Genomic DNA, 14,689 nt, shown 5'->3' with positions numbered 1-14,689 from the left:
AAGGTAACTTACATTTGTTTGCTATCCTCACTAATTCCTTAAGAATTCCCTAAGATATTGAGACGTATATCAGATAGACATGTTTATTTGGTGTTTCCAGGTATGGTGGTTTTTTTTTTTCAAAGTATGTTCTTCATTAACGTTTTTGAGTACTTACTGATCAACTCTTTTCAGATGTTTCCAGTTGTTCTTTCTCCTTAGGCATTTCTACATGCCGATGTTTTATTAATTTCTCAGAATTACATTTCTGGTAGTCTGTTACTCATATGTTGCCATAGTGTCTGTGTTCATTTCTTGGTTTGAAGTCTAATACTTTCTGATCAGAGGCACCAGGCATCATTATATCCTCACATTCCTAATTCTGCCCTCTTGCTGGAGTTCTCTACTGTTGGCCTCTCTGCTGAAATCTTTCTTCTCCAGATAATGACATTGCTGACAAAACTGAGTCTCTGAGATCTGTTTTAAAAATATTTGTCTGAGGAATTGAAGACATACTGTGAAGGCAGTAATGTAAGTGAAGTAGACCTTACTGCCAAGTCTCTCATTACTTGTATATAGCCATTAAAGGCAAGATTTTTCCAAAATGAGAGCCAAAATGATAGGCAACTTAAGAATTGGGGTGGCATTCAAAACTGCTTAGTGCTAAACAACTGCTGTTGGTTTAAGTAGCTTGATATTATCCACTGTTTTTTTGTCATGTATTACAGATAATTTTTCTTTAACTCAAAAGTTCCTTTGATTCTCATCTGAGGGTCTCAGAAATGTATATAATTTTGGGAGACAGGCAATAAGTGTAACAATATGAATAATGCTACTGAGTTTTGTCACCTCTGCAGATAGTTTAAGCCAATCTCAAAACCCATGCTGTTTGCCTCTGTTGCCAACCAAAGACTTACAGACAGTAGTTAAGGTTTCTGCAGTGGTACAACATCACAAAATATCTTTACCTTAGACAAATACTTATTTTACTGACTTTTTTGATGATTTGATGTGGGTTTTTCAGCATAATTTTGATCACCACCTTTTCTGCAGTAGGATGGTAATCATAGATATTCAGATATTGCCATTCATGAGAATCTTCTGTGACCATCTCCCCAAATTCATTGCAATTTTGTCAAGAAGATCTTAATTGCTTCCTTTCCCGAGTTTCTGGCTGTGGTGCTTCATGTATTTGCCTTCAGATTTCAGACTTCTTTCCTGCCATATAGGACAGAGAAACAAGAATTTTTGCTTTTTCATGCAGTTTTTTTTTAATTAGTGATGCAGAAGCACATGGCATTGTAGGATACTAGTGAAAATAGTGATTTGTTTCAAAACTTGATGTTATTTGCTAGCCAAACAGTTTTCATAAATTTAGTGATTTCTTTAAATAACCTAGCTTAGAAAGTTTGAAGCTATTGTTTGAGAATTTGTGAAAGATGCTGGCTGCAGGCAGATTATCATGTATATATGTTCAGTGCCTGCTTGACCTGAATGTCAAAATGGGAAGATAAGAGTCAATAACCCTTGCTGATGCATTAAAATGGAGAGATTAGATTATGTATCTTCAGGAACACACTGTGAATAACAAGTCTCGGCATAGGGCTGGTGCACCTGTCATTGCTGGAGGGCAAAGAGGCAAGTGGTTCCAAAGGGAACTGACCTTTTTCTTTCAGGCATTGAGTCAATCCTATATCCTAAGGCACATGTTCTGCATTAAAATTATTATAACTCTCCTGGTATTATGCTGAAAAACAGACTCTGGTGAAAATCTATTGAAAAAAAACCCCAAATGATGGTGATGGTAGTTTGTGTATTGGTTTTAATTAAGCCTTTATAGGAAATACATTCTGTAATTTTGAAAGACATCACTAAAACAGTTAAGTTCTTCTCTGATAAAGATAAATTTAATTAAAGTTTAAAATAAAATTTTGAAATGTTGTTTGTCTGAATTAGCAGCTCACTGGATACCAAAATGTAAATGGCAGTATTTATCACTAAATGTGATTCATAAAAAACCTGCATCCTTTTAAATAATGTAATGTAAAATACAGTGTATATCCATAGTCTGCTACTTCAGCTGAATTTATATCCGTAAGATCTGATTTACAAATAGACAACTTTCTGTTAAATTATTCACATCTCATAATAATTGATGTAACAGCGTTGATCTTATGCTGCAGCATATTTGATCATAAATTCAATGAAAGCAGCCACCATCTTTGTGATGTTTGTCCAGCTAAATCCTTCAGTGAATAAAATAATAAAGATGCCAGCTGTGTTTGTTTTATAATCACTGCTGCAATAGGAGGCTGGAAATACAAATGAATAAAAGCTCTAATTTTTTGTGTTGGATTTATAAACTCAGAATCTTACTGCAAAGAATTTAAATGGAAAAAATAATATTTTTACTTCTGTCACATTCTCATAAATGTATTGTTTGCTTTTTTGTCCCTGTTGTTTAGGAATCCAGAGTAGTTTTAAAATATTGCTATTGTTTGGACCCAAACTTACAAAATCCAAGGAAATCTTGTAAAAATAGATGAAATTTATGCTTTTCTCTCTGACATCTTTGCAAGTTAAGACTGGACCATCATTTTTGCATTGCTGCCTTTGGTTAGATTCTATAGCGATCTTAAAGCTCTGTTTACTGCTGTGTACATGCTCCAGATTATTATTGGCCTTCCTTCCACATTATGACTTTGTAGAATAATGTTATATTCCTTTCATTTCTTTCATATTTGATCCTTAAAGTGCCCTTGAGTCAAGCTTTATTCTGCAACCATGAGGGCATGAATCTTTCCTGAGATGTTGACAGACAGTGTTTGGTGAATATAATTTTTGTGTCAGCTACAGCCTATGTCTATACTGCTAACTAAAGAAGAGCCAGGGACTATCTTCTGGCCCTGAGGCCATGTGGCAGACCTAGCTACAGCTCTACTAAGTAACACTTGGGCATGCATCTCCTGTGGGCTTTATGTGGTCCCCATGCAGCTGCACATGCAATTATTAGTTTGGGGGTATTCAGTATTCGTTTTTTTAATTCAAAATTTCCAAAATAACATAAGACCCATGTTGCAGACCACAGGAATTGTGTGTTCTAACATAAGACTGAAGGTAATATGTTGCATGCCCTGCTTGTAGGAGCCTGGTACATGCTGCCTTTTGGGAATGGTCCCTGGCATGGGTTGCTCCCTGAACTGTGTCTAGGAGTGATTTGGGAGAACACCAGTTGGCATGGGCCAAAATAATCCAGGGGCAATGTGGACACTCAGTAGTTAAGAGGTCAGGCTCTCTCCCTAGCCCTGCTTAATTTGGTGATATAGGCTTCAACAGAGAGATTCTTACTATTCCCTGCCCTGTGCACACTTGAGCATATTCCCAGTGAAGTTTCTCCTCTCACTGTCATGCTAGCATCCTTTGTCACCGAGGCCTGAAGCCTTAGGGATGTTTTTTATCTTTCCTATCCCATGCATCCAGACTCCTATATATGTTTTACAATTTTTTTTTCTTTCCAGCTTTTCCAAGATACTTTTTTTCCTTCCCCAACCAACGTTGTCACTCAGATCTTGATTATCGTAATATACTTCTTATGTCTTCTCCTGGCCAACACCCTTCTTCAGATCATATAAAAAGCAACCAGTAAATTCAGTTTAATTTTTTGTGGATTGTTTAGCTCCCCTCCCAACACTGACTGTTTCACTCCATCTTTTTTAAGCTCCTTTTTACCCTTTTCAAAATCCTCCATAATTATGCCTTTTCTTCTCATCCTTCACAAAGCTGTGTATTTGCTCCTATTCCCTATTCTTATGTCAGTGATACCTTACTCGTATTTAGGCCTTCTTCTGTCTCTTAGATCATTCAAGCAGCCTCACAACGGCTGTTGTCCTTTCTGGGAATCAGCTGGGCTTGTGCCCAGATAGTGTCTTCACCAGTTGTTTGCAGTCCTTTTCTCCAGGCTTCTTGTTCTCCGTTTGGAAGCTGCTAGGACTAGTCCTTGTCTGCCTCAAATGCCTGCTTTCACAGAAGCATCATATCCATTTAGGACCCTAAAATGGGACCCAGATGTTTATTTACCTGCCCATCCCACTTTGGTGGCAGCACCCATGACCAGATGTGTCACAGAGCTCCATGGATTCCACAATTCCACGTGTGCAAAATCTTTTGAAAATCCACCTGCTTATTTTGGGTCATTAGAAGTGACCTTCTGAGCTCTACTGGCAGTCAATTTTTAGGGATTTTAGGGAAATCTAACCTTTAGTGGTCACTATTATAGATAACAATTTTGATTTTAGTTCTTAAATCACCTATGCTGATTTATGCCTAAATAGCAGTAACTTCCTGCTTTGCTGTCTCTCTTTCATGCTACTTTGACAGGTTAGGATTTGCAAAAATAGTTCAGGATTGAGTCCTTCCCTACTGCAAGCCAGTTTCTGAGTGTCAGATAGCACTGCATCCTCACACATATGTGAGTACAAGCACTTAAAATCCACATATTTCAGTAATTCATAGCTAAAATATATGGAATTTGTGGTTTGGTCATTCACCTCCAACCTGTTTATAGTTAAAAAGGCATAAATTGTTGTGTTAAATCTGAGCGACTTTTTTAAAAAGACACTTCAACACAGGTATGTGTGGATATGTAATGTTTCACTTTTTTAAAAAGATCAATGCAAAATCATGTTACGTTTTCCCCAAATTGCATACTAGAGACAGATCACTGTTTTCTTCTTCTACAATGGTCTCTGTGCCTAAGAAACCCTTGAATAATTACACTCTTTTTTTCCCCTGTTCAAGTTCAAAGTCAAATTCAGCCTTCTTTTAACAGATTGGCACAAGCATGTTTGTCTCTTAACAAGTGTTACTGCAGTTGGTATCAGGCACTGGATTCTCAGTCTGCAAGCTTCTCCCTACTGGAAGATGACCTAATGTTCACTTTAGAAAGTATTTATCTCCATTAATGTAAAGAGAAAGAGTGATGTGCTAAATCAGGAGAGTGAATCTGGAGAAGGAATGGCACCTTCTGCTCTACAATGCTGGTGTAAATGTGGCATCTCATCCTGTGTTCTTTTCTAACATCACCTGAACCAAGTATCTGAGGGTCAGGGAGCTGCAACTAGTTCTGTATGATGGAAGTCTGTCTAAATATATAGGCATAATAATACATAATAAAGTATTTTTGACTGCATAGCTTTGAATATATTGCCCATATGCTCTCATTATAACCATCTTGGTCTCCTCTTCTCAATGTTTACTAGTTCTGCATCATTTCCCTGTCATGTCTTAGCTTAGGAGTATAGTTGTAAAAAGACCAGGATGCCTACTTGTACATAATTGCTTAGTCTCATTGGGTTGAGCCAGGCAACTCATATACATAAAGTTAAATAAATGCATATGCCTGGGGTCTGTCTTCCCAAGCTTTCTAGGCTTGGGGCATTCTCTCTGCCTCCAAATCTCTATCCACCTTTAATGAGCTGTATAAATAAATACGAAGTACTCCTATTCATTCCATATCCATAAAAATATATTTTATTAGCTGAGAGGTATACAATAATAGGAAAGATCAGACCCATCCGATGTTTTAGGGAGCTGTAGGAGGACAGGACAAGTAGCTGCTTCCAAGTGATTGACGGATCTGAGGCCCTGGCAAGACAGATTTGTAGGTTAACTGTGATAAATGATCTTTGGCTTCACTGACTAAAGCGAGGTCACCCTTCTTGGGGCACTGCCTGCATGCTGCAACCTTGCAGCAAATTCTTGTTGAAGTACTGAGCAAACAGACCAGTTCTTATTTACATTAGAATGAAATTAAGACTTCTCAAACCCAAGATGATAAAATGTCAGACAGGAGGGCAGAGATTTATAAGGCGGTGCTAATGTTTATTTACTAGAATTTAGTTCTGTCTTTTTTTTTAGTTTTCAAAAGGCAATAGGTCCAAAAAGACAGCTGTTTTTTCTTCTGTAGTTATTTAATAAGGGAAAATAGGGGAAACTTTGGTTACTGCCCTAGTGGCTGCGCCCACTTGACAAATTTGAAATTCAGAGTTTGGTTCTTTTTTCTCTGGAGTATTTTTTGCTTGGATTTCTTTGGAGAGAAGCAATCCAGATTGTTGAGGGTGGGAGGAGGAAAAGCACAGAGCTTTGACTGCATTGTGTGCCAAAGGTTTATTTCAGCTATTTCTATGTTGGGGGGGGGGTTATTCCCTCCTTTTTTTTTGCTTATGTCCAGCCAGTGAGGAAATGAATATGTGAAGAAAGAATGCTATGGAATGTTAACTCTGCTGCCGTATTTTCTTCCTTTTATCATGCCCCAAGATTCAGTGAAGTTGATATAAATTCACCATGCCTTCTTTTAAAAAGCATAACAGAAAGGCATTCTTCCTTTAAGAGTCAGACTGTAAAAGGTGATTTTCTTTCACTCAGTTTGGTTTAAGCCTGTAAAAAGCATTAAGTGAAAAATCTGATATATTTGTTAGGGCATTTATTGCATTACTAACTTATATTTTCAGTTCTCAGTGAAAGGTTTATAGAGAACATAAACCTTGAAGAGTTTTTGTTCAGGATTAAAGATATATTTTCTCCATTTTCTGGTGAAATAATAGCTCATAAAATGATTGGGGTGTTAGTAATTATTTTTAGCTCTATTTATTTTCCACGGATATTCTGTTCAACTTGCTGAGGTGCACGAAAAAGGCCTTTAAAAAACACTCTCCTTGATCAGAAGACTTATGCCTGTTAAAGAATTTCAAAATAATCAAAAGCTTCTGATTAGGTGTCGCCACCATGTTGTTGTTCTTCATCAATTACACTTGCAGCAAGCAAAGATCTTCCAGTAAACTATAAATCTAGCAAATTCAGTAGTAGTCTGTTGTGGTGTAAGTAATACACTATGTCTTCCATAACTAGTGTCTTTAACACTGGGCTAATTGGGATGCTGAAAGAATTAAAATAGCTGATTGATGTGCTGGTTTTGGCTGGGATAGAGTTAATTTTCTTCATAGTAGCTAGCATGGGGCTATGTTTCGGATTTGTGCTGAAAACAGTGTTGATAATACAGAGATGTTTTAGCTGTTGCTGAGCAGTGCTTACACAGAGCCAAGGCCTTTTCTGCTCCTCACCCCACCCCACCAGCGAGTGGGCTGGGGGGGCACAAGAAGTTGGGAGGGGACACAGCCGGGACAGCTGACCCCAACTGACCAAAGGGATATTCCAGACTATACAACGTCTTGCTCAGTATATAAAGCTGGGGGAAGAAGGAAGGAGGAGGGATACGTTCGGAGTTATGGTGTTTTGTCTTCCCAAGTACCCGTTACATATGATGGAGCCCTGCTTTCCTGGAGATGGCTGAACACCTGCCTGCCGATGGGAAGTGGTGAATGAATTCCTTGGTTTGCTTTGCTTGCGTGCGCGGCTTTTGCTTTACCTATTAAACTGTTTTTATCTCAGCCCACAAGTTTTCTCATTTTTACTCTTCCAATTCTCTCCCCCATCCCACCAGGGGGGAGTGAGCGAGCAGCTTGGTGGTGCTTAGTTTCTGGCTGGGGTTAAACCACAACACATGTAAAATCAAAAAGAAGTAATTGCTAAATTCTTTCTAGGGCAAAATGGTAAGGCAGGTTCTGATTAAAATTGCTTAGGAAATACTTTTTCTGGGAAATACATGTATCTTAGAGACACTGCTGAAAACTGAGTGAAATAATGTGAAATACTTCAGGTATTGTTCTTTTGGTTTAAAGAATTAGTTGTGGTTTTAAACAGTAGCGGAACACTGTACCTAGCAGTCACGTTGCCTGGAATATCACAGCCTCAGAACTCCCAGAAATTAAGGAAGTTACATGATCGTATCACAGAAAGCCACGTTCTCAATAGCTTATAGTATGTTATCACTGGACATATATTGTATATTTGCTGGTTAAATAAGCTTATTTTTCTTCTCTTTAATGTCTGCCATACAGACTCCATAGTTCTTCCTTCATTTGATGCTCCAGCATATATTACCCTGGCAAAAAGATAACTAGTATCAACTGTAAACCTTATTCTGTATCAAAATGGTATAGAACAAGTGGAGGAAATATCTGCAATATTGTCAATGAACAGTATTGGCTATCTTCATGCCCTAAGCTCTCAATAGTTGGCACTGGGTTTCTTTAGAAGGTTTCATAGCCCAGCATATTTATTCTGAGGCATCAGAGCAAGAGCTAGCCCAGGTGCATGTCAGGCTATAGAAGGACAAAACTCAGGATACTGTTAAGTCTGTTGTATGTTGACTGATTCTCTTTAAGCTCAGCATTTAAAGCTCAAATCAACCAAATTCGATTTTTAAAGGTGTTGTGTTCTGTAAGGGTGTTAATGTTCTGCTTCCTATGTCTAGCAAACCGTTCAAGCTGAACATCGCAAGCAGTGTTGTGTTGTAGAAATACAGCAATGCATCTGAAACGGACACTAAAACCCATCAAATGTAGTACAGGTTGTGTCAGGGAGAAATAGATTAATGTCTAAGTTTTTGTCTTGAGTTACATTCAGTGATGATAGATAAAAATGATTTTATGATCTAGTTATGACTGAGCTTAATGGCCATTATCAAATGTGAATTGCCATGAGAGGTTGGATCACTTCATTGTCTAGCTTAGGTGTGACCAAACTGAATCTCTGAAGCCTCACGTGACTCATGAGCAGTTTAAGCGTCTTAATTCTCCATTCTGAGAAGTTCAGGAGCTGCAACTATAATTACGGTTTACCTACTGGATCAGTAGATTCTTTTAAAAATTTACCAAGTGTTTAAAAATGATATACCTAGAGGTAAAGCTATATTAAGTAAAATAGAAAAAAACCCCAGTTGTCTATATTGTTAGAACTTTAATTTGTTACATTCACTTTTTTTCATGAAATGCTATTCATCTTGGCTGCTTTCCAGCTAAGGGCACCTGTGCAACTGTCAAGTGAGAATTAGTTCACATGGGTCTGGGTTATTATTACCTTCCTAGAATGCACTGAATGAACTTACCTCCACTGCTTTCCAAATGGGGCTTTGACCTCTTTTACATTGACATTAACAGCAATATCAAAGAATCAAAGACTGATGCTTTTATCTCTGTTCTGTATCAGTGAATACTTATCATTGGTTGTCATGCCTTTTATTTTAATAATAAACATTTTGACCACTTTTTCAGTACTTCAACAGATAAGACTGCTGATGCTGTGGTACGGTAATATAATTAAAAGGGATCAAACTAATTTCTAAATTCCCAAAGAGATCGTTTCATACACCCTTACGGAAATCGTGAAGGTCTGAAGACTGTGGAGTGCAGTGTTGTGCAGGAGCACAGAGCAAGGACAGATGCTGGGAGCAGTATAGCCACGTTAATGCAGGATTTGTCCCAGCCTAGCTCATCTAAGAAGCCTGAGTAGGATGTTGCACAACTGTGGCAATCTTGCATCTAGTGAGGTACCGAGCTAGAAGAGTACAATTAAACCGATGGCCTAGGGAGCCTGGAGACCATACTTTCCCACCTTACATGTGTAGAGAGCTCAGTGTTTCTGAATCTAAACTGCTGCCAACACCTCTATTTGGGAAGAGCAAGAGGGGCCCCGGGTGTTTGGACACATGCCTCCTAAAGAATGTGCACAACCCAGCACAACGTTAGGACTGCTGTTGGCAGCCCCATGCAGGTGTGGGGCACAATCCCAACACTGAAATGTGGTTCCTGTGGCTGTGTTTGACTGTAACGTTTACTGTATGGTTTGGCTTGAAGTACCTCTACACTGTGCTGTAGAGCAAATTCTGTATTTTGTGATTGATCAGCAACAAGTAAAACCGTGCTTCAGTGAGCCTTCAAAAGCTTTTGTCTCTCTTTGTTCATTAGTTGTAGTCCTCAGTACCCTCTGTGTAAAACACTGAAAAAATGGTAACGTCTTTACTGTGTTAGATTCTCGTCTTGAGGTGCCGCTTTATGCCTTCATCTGCATCAAAAGCTAAAAGCATCGCATCAAAACTTGCATTCACTTGTTGCAGTGGTTTCATGATGGCTAAATAAACTCTACAAAAGCTCTGTGGAGGCACACCAGGCGCGTTAGGGAAGCAGCTACTGCACGCTGGAACTGGCACGTCAAGTCTTTGAAGACGGTAGGTGTTCTCGGCATGGCTGTAAGAACAGAAAAGGCTGTTGATATTTAGTAAAAAGGAAATGTTACTTAAGGTAGGCCCTGCTCCGATTTGTGTGCTGCGTAGCTGCTGCTAGTAGGGTCACACGTATAGTCAGAGGTGCAAACTGTCAAGGCACATGAGGGCATGTCCGTGTCAGCTGGTGAGAAGATAATGAATTTGCAGAGAAGACATTAGCTACACTACGCATTGTTGGCACAGTTTTGTGTCAGAACTCAGAAGAGGCCTAAAGCCTGGAACAAGGGGGAAAGACTGCCATCCTCAAGCAGACTTGGGTGAAAATGGGGAATACGGCCCTCATGGCAGTGCGATGGTAGGTGAGATACCACAGGGACTGTACAGGAGCCCTGTGGTTGAGGGGACCACGGCATCCTCTGCGAAACGAGCTGCGAGGTTTACCGTATGGCCTGCCTGATTTGCACCGATTTGTTTATTCTCTTTGTACTGTTAAAGTTTAAACTCTGCTAAATGGTGTGATTGTTTGGGTTAACTGTGGTTTTGTCTTTCAGCACTTCAGGTTGCAAGAGATTACTTAGAATAAAGAAGCAGAGCTGAGATTTCCAAAGGGAATTAGGTGTCTCACTTCTCTAGGCCATGCTATAAACGCCAGTCGAGAAATGAATTAATGATACGCTGCAAGAGTCGTATCTTCACATGGAAAATATGCACAGTAAATGATTTTTGCTTTGGGAAATATTTACCTCATGCTGTTAGGAGTATATAGACAGCATATTATCTCCATTTGTTTTAATGCCCATTTGTCTTAATTATTAATGTGAATTTGAGCTGCCGCCTTCGTTGCATTTAAAAGCAAATCACCCCAAGTTCAGAAGTTCACTGCACATGCCCAAAACTTTCTTTTTCTCAAGAGCTTAAACCAAACTTCAGTGATCTTAGTCATGTTCTGCTTGACCAAATACTGACCTTCCTCTGCAGTAGAAAGACATTTAAGCCTGTTTTCTGAAATTAAATCAAATTCTTGTAATCCAATGAGATTTACAACTGCTCAAGTCTAGTCGGATTCATATATGTTTAAAGTGAGACAGGTTCATATGGTGTTTGTTTTTCTTGAGCTAAGGCTGTATATAGCATTTGGGATTAAGTTGAAAATCTGTGTGTTTCACAAACGTCATCAGAGTAGGTGTGTAAAAATACTCCCAATATTTCTAAAACAATATCTAGATATTATTATTTAATACTCATTGCCAAAGGTTTCTCTGTATTCTGCTGTATGCCACATTTTCTGAAAGTATGTATGCTGTCATGGCTAATAACTATTCCTCAGTGAATAGTGTGACAGTAAGTGAAGCGTGAATATTGAGACTTGCCATATCATGCATGCCGAGTTCCTATATGTCCCAACTACTGTGAGACAAAACATGCTATTATGTTTTAGACACAAAGCCATATTGTATGAAATTCTATCCTGTCACATACTGAAGGAGGTGTATTTAAAAATAAAATCTTTTTTTTCTTTAGTTCTTTTTGTTAACTTTTCTGTATTAGGTATTTAACTACTGAACCCCATCAGAAAATTCAGCCTTTGTCCCTATTGAGGAATCATGTTTCAAACTTACATCAGACAAACTGTTCATGTTTTAAGGAGGATATTTTAAAGAGGCTATTGGCAAAAAAAAAAAAAGGAAAGAAACAAAACCAAATGTTCCAACGTTCCAGACCGCTGAGGTTATGCACTAAATGGGTTTCTCCAAAAAATTCTGATGCAGTAGATGTAATTGAAATACATGATCATACAGTGCATTTTTCATAAGTAAAAGAATAGCTTGTCTTTAAACAAAGCAGCAAAATTAGTCATGCATTCCACTAAGGCATCAATTTTAAGACTGACAACATTAGAAGCCCACATGCATATACCTTTTGCAATGTCCACTGATTTCCAGAAGTGACCTTCGCAGAAGACATGGGTTTTGGAGAAGAATTTTTTCATTGCTGTGCAAAGCTCTGTAAACAAAGCTAGAACTTTCATGTAGAAATTTAAAGATACAGCTGAGCCTAGCTAAAAGTGAAGATTTGATCCATGAGTTACTTGGATGATCTTCTTCGGCCTGTATTACACAGGAGGTGAGACTTGATTGTTATGGTCCCTTCTGAGTTTAAAATCTATAAATGCTTGGGAACATAATACTAATAATGTAGCAACTGGAATCTTCAAAGCACTGTAGAAACAACTAACATCCCCCCTCCCAGCACTACTCAGAGTATTATCAGGGCAGGTGAATGTAATAATTATAGCAGACTGAACTATTTTTGCAGACTGTGCAATGAATTTAGTCTTTTTTCTATTTATTAATCGGTTCTAATTTTGACTGATTTATTCACAACTGTTTCATTAGTTGATGTGATTATGTTGCAGCCCTAGATATTTTTGTTCCATTTACATTGTATTAATGTATAATCTGCTGATTATTTGATACTTATCTTTGGTTTCTTGACTGATCTCAGTAAACAGGTCTCTCTTGTTTCTAAACTGGGAAGGTGACTTTGGCTTCCTAAACTGTTGCTACTCAAAATATTTTCAATTTATATTAGTTAATCTGATTGTCTTGCTAAAAAAATTCTTAGCAGTATGCCAGGTACATTGGTGACCATTAATACAGTCAAAATGTCAGCACTACTCTTTTCAAGAGCACCAAGGAACTAGGGTGTCATCATCCATAATTTCACCTGCAGTTCAGAATTCGTTAATATTTGAATGCTCTTTTCTTTTGCTTTGCCTTACTTAATTAGCGTCTGCACTTTACCTATGGGTCAGCTAAGGAATGGTACAATTCTTATATTGGAGGGTAATATTTCACTACTTACTTAAGTGACCTCATTTTTCTGACTTAACAGTAGCTTTCCTTCAAGACAGAGCAAGTTTACTATGGCTCCTAAAAAGGATGCAGCTACCTCTGTGGGAAAAAAAATACGTTGGTGAAATGATTTGCCAGGACCTCTGAACAAATAATTGGTGCAGGTGGGATTAGGACACAAGGCAGGCAGCAGAGACTCAATATAATCACTGGTCCATGGAAATTTTGGATGTGTAGAAGAATTAATACCAATTCTCCTTGAATATTTACCCCTCCTTTTTCCTTTTCATTGTTAAGAATAGCTTTTCTCCTGGTATTTTGCTGTGTTCTGTAATGAACTTTCCTGTAATTTTCACAAAAGTTTAATGAAACAATTTCTACGATCTGGTAGTTTAAGGAGTCTGGAATTAATCTAATATGTAATCTAATTTATAGGCAATGACTGTTTCATTCAAGATGCCTTTATTTTGTCATGAACTGAAAATGAAAACAGAAGAAATTATGCCCATCAGAAACACTGGAGTTCAGCATCTGTTTAACCTGGAAAGGCAATTCCAAATCCTAATCCAGGGAATTCTGTAAGATTATGGTTGATGAGAAATAATGCCCTGAAGTGGTCAGCACTTCTGGGCAGTTCATCCCTGGGTAATTTCTGGACAAATATCCTGCCAGTTCTCAAGAAGAGATCAGATAGGCACAGTATTCAGAAATTCCTATCTAGCATACAGTTGCTAGAAATTAAAAAGACAGCCAGTGGCGTATTTTTTGAATCATTACAATTATCAGCATATCATACATATGTCAGCACATAATTAAGTAGATATACTTTTGACTTCTAATTTTTTTTTTTTCACACTGAGTGTAGTATGGGCATGACAAAAAGTTGTGTCTATGACATTTGTGAGTTTAAAGTTCTCACTGTAATAACAATTTTTTTTTTCATTTAGTGTTTTCAGTGTTGTCTGTTCTTTGTTGTAGAGATAGTTTTCACCTGTGCATACACTGATCTGTATAAATTACGCCATGTCAGCCCAGTAAAAGAGTAACTGTTTAATCCACCTTCCCCGAATGGCTTTCCAGCAAGTCAGCTTCAGCTGAACAAAAATTAACATTTGCATGAAACATGCTGTGGGATTATTGATTTTAGAGGATACACAATCTTTTTCAAATACTGCAGTATTTTGGACTGCAGTCTACTTTACCTGTTTTGGGAAACCAGTGCATTGAAAAATAGGAGACCTTTTATACACTTTGGCATTTTTACCTGATGAGATCTTTACTGAGCAAAGGCATGGCTGAATTTACAAAGTTACCTACTAATAATAGCAGCACAATGTCGACAAGATTCAGCACCTCTTTTCTGACTACATAGCAGAATAAGTTTGGTGGCTTTGGAAATTTAGAAGGCAGCTGTAGGTTACTAGACGCAAGCCATGTCTTGCTGATTACCATTTTACTCTCTCTCCTCCAAATCTATTATTTTTAGTTTATATTTTCTTATCATATTCCCAAGCATATAACTCCCAGTAAAACAATGAGTTTTCTCAGACTTCCCTAGGTACCTTAGAAAAGATAATTCACTTACAATTTAATGTTTACATTCCATTAACACCTGATGAAGAGTCAACCCCCTGCAATGTGAATATATGAAAAAATAAGAAGTCAGTACTTCCTAAAAGACAAATGTCTTTATGAAACATGATGCATATGTTGCATGTTAAGCGTCATTGGATTT

At 37.9% G+C, this 14,689-nt stretch overlaps 1 protein-coding gene across 4 annotated transcripts in view; it reads left to right on the top strand.

Annotated features, from left to right (window-relative positions):
- The window catches only part of CDK14 (cyclin dependent kinase 14), a 330,724-nt gene that overhangs the window by 245,433 nt on the left and 70,602 nt on the right, over positions 1–14,689 (top strand). The gene's annotated exons all lie outside the window — the stretch shown is intronic.

The sequence above is a fragment of the Harpia harpyja genome, chromosome 1, assembly GCF_026419915.1.
Source record: "Harpia harpyja isolate bHarHar1 chromosome 1, bHarHar1 primary haplotype, whole genome shotgun sequence".
Lineage (NCBI taxonomy): Eukaryota > Metazoa > Chordata > Aves > Accipitriformes > Accipitridae > Harpia > Harpia harpyja.
Note: the sequence above shows the minus strand (reverse complement) of the source record. Positions and strands in the feature narration are given on the sequence as shown.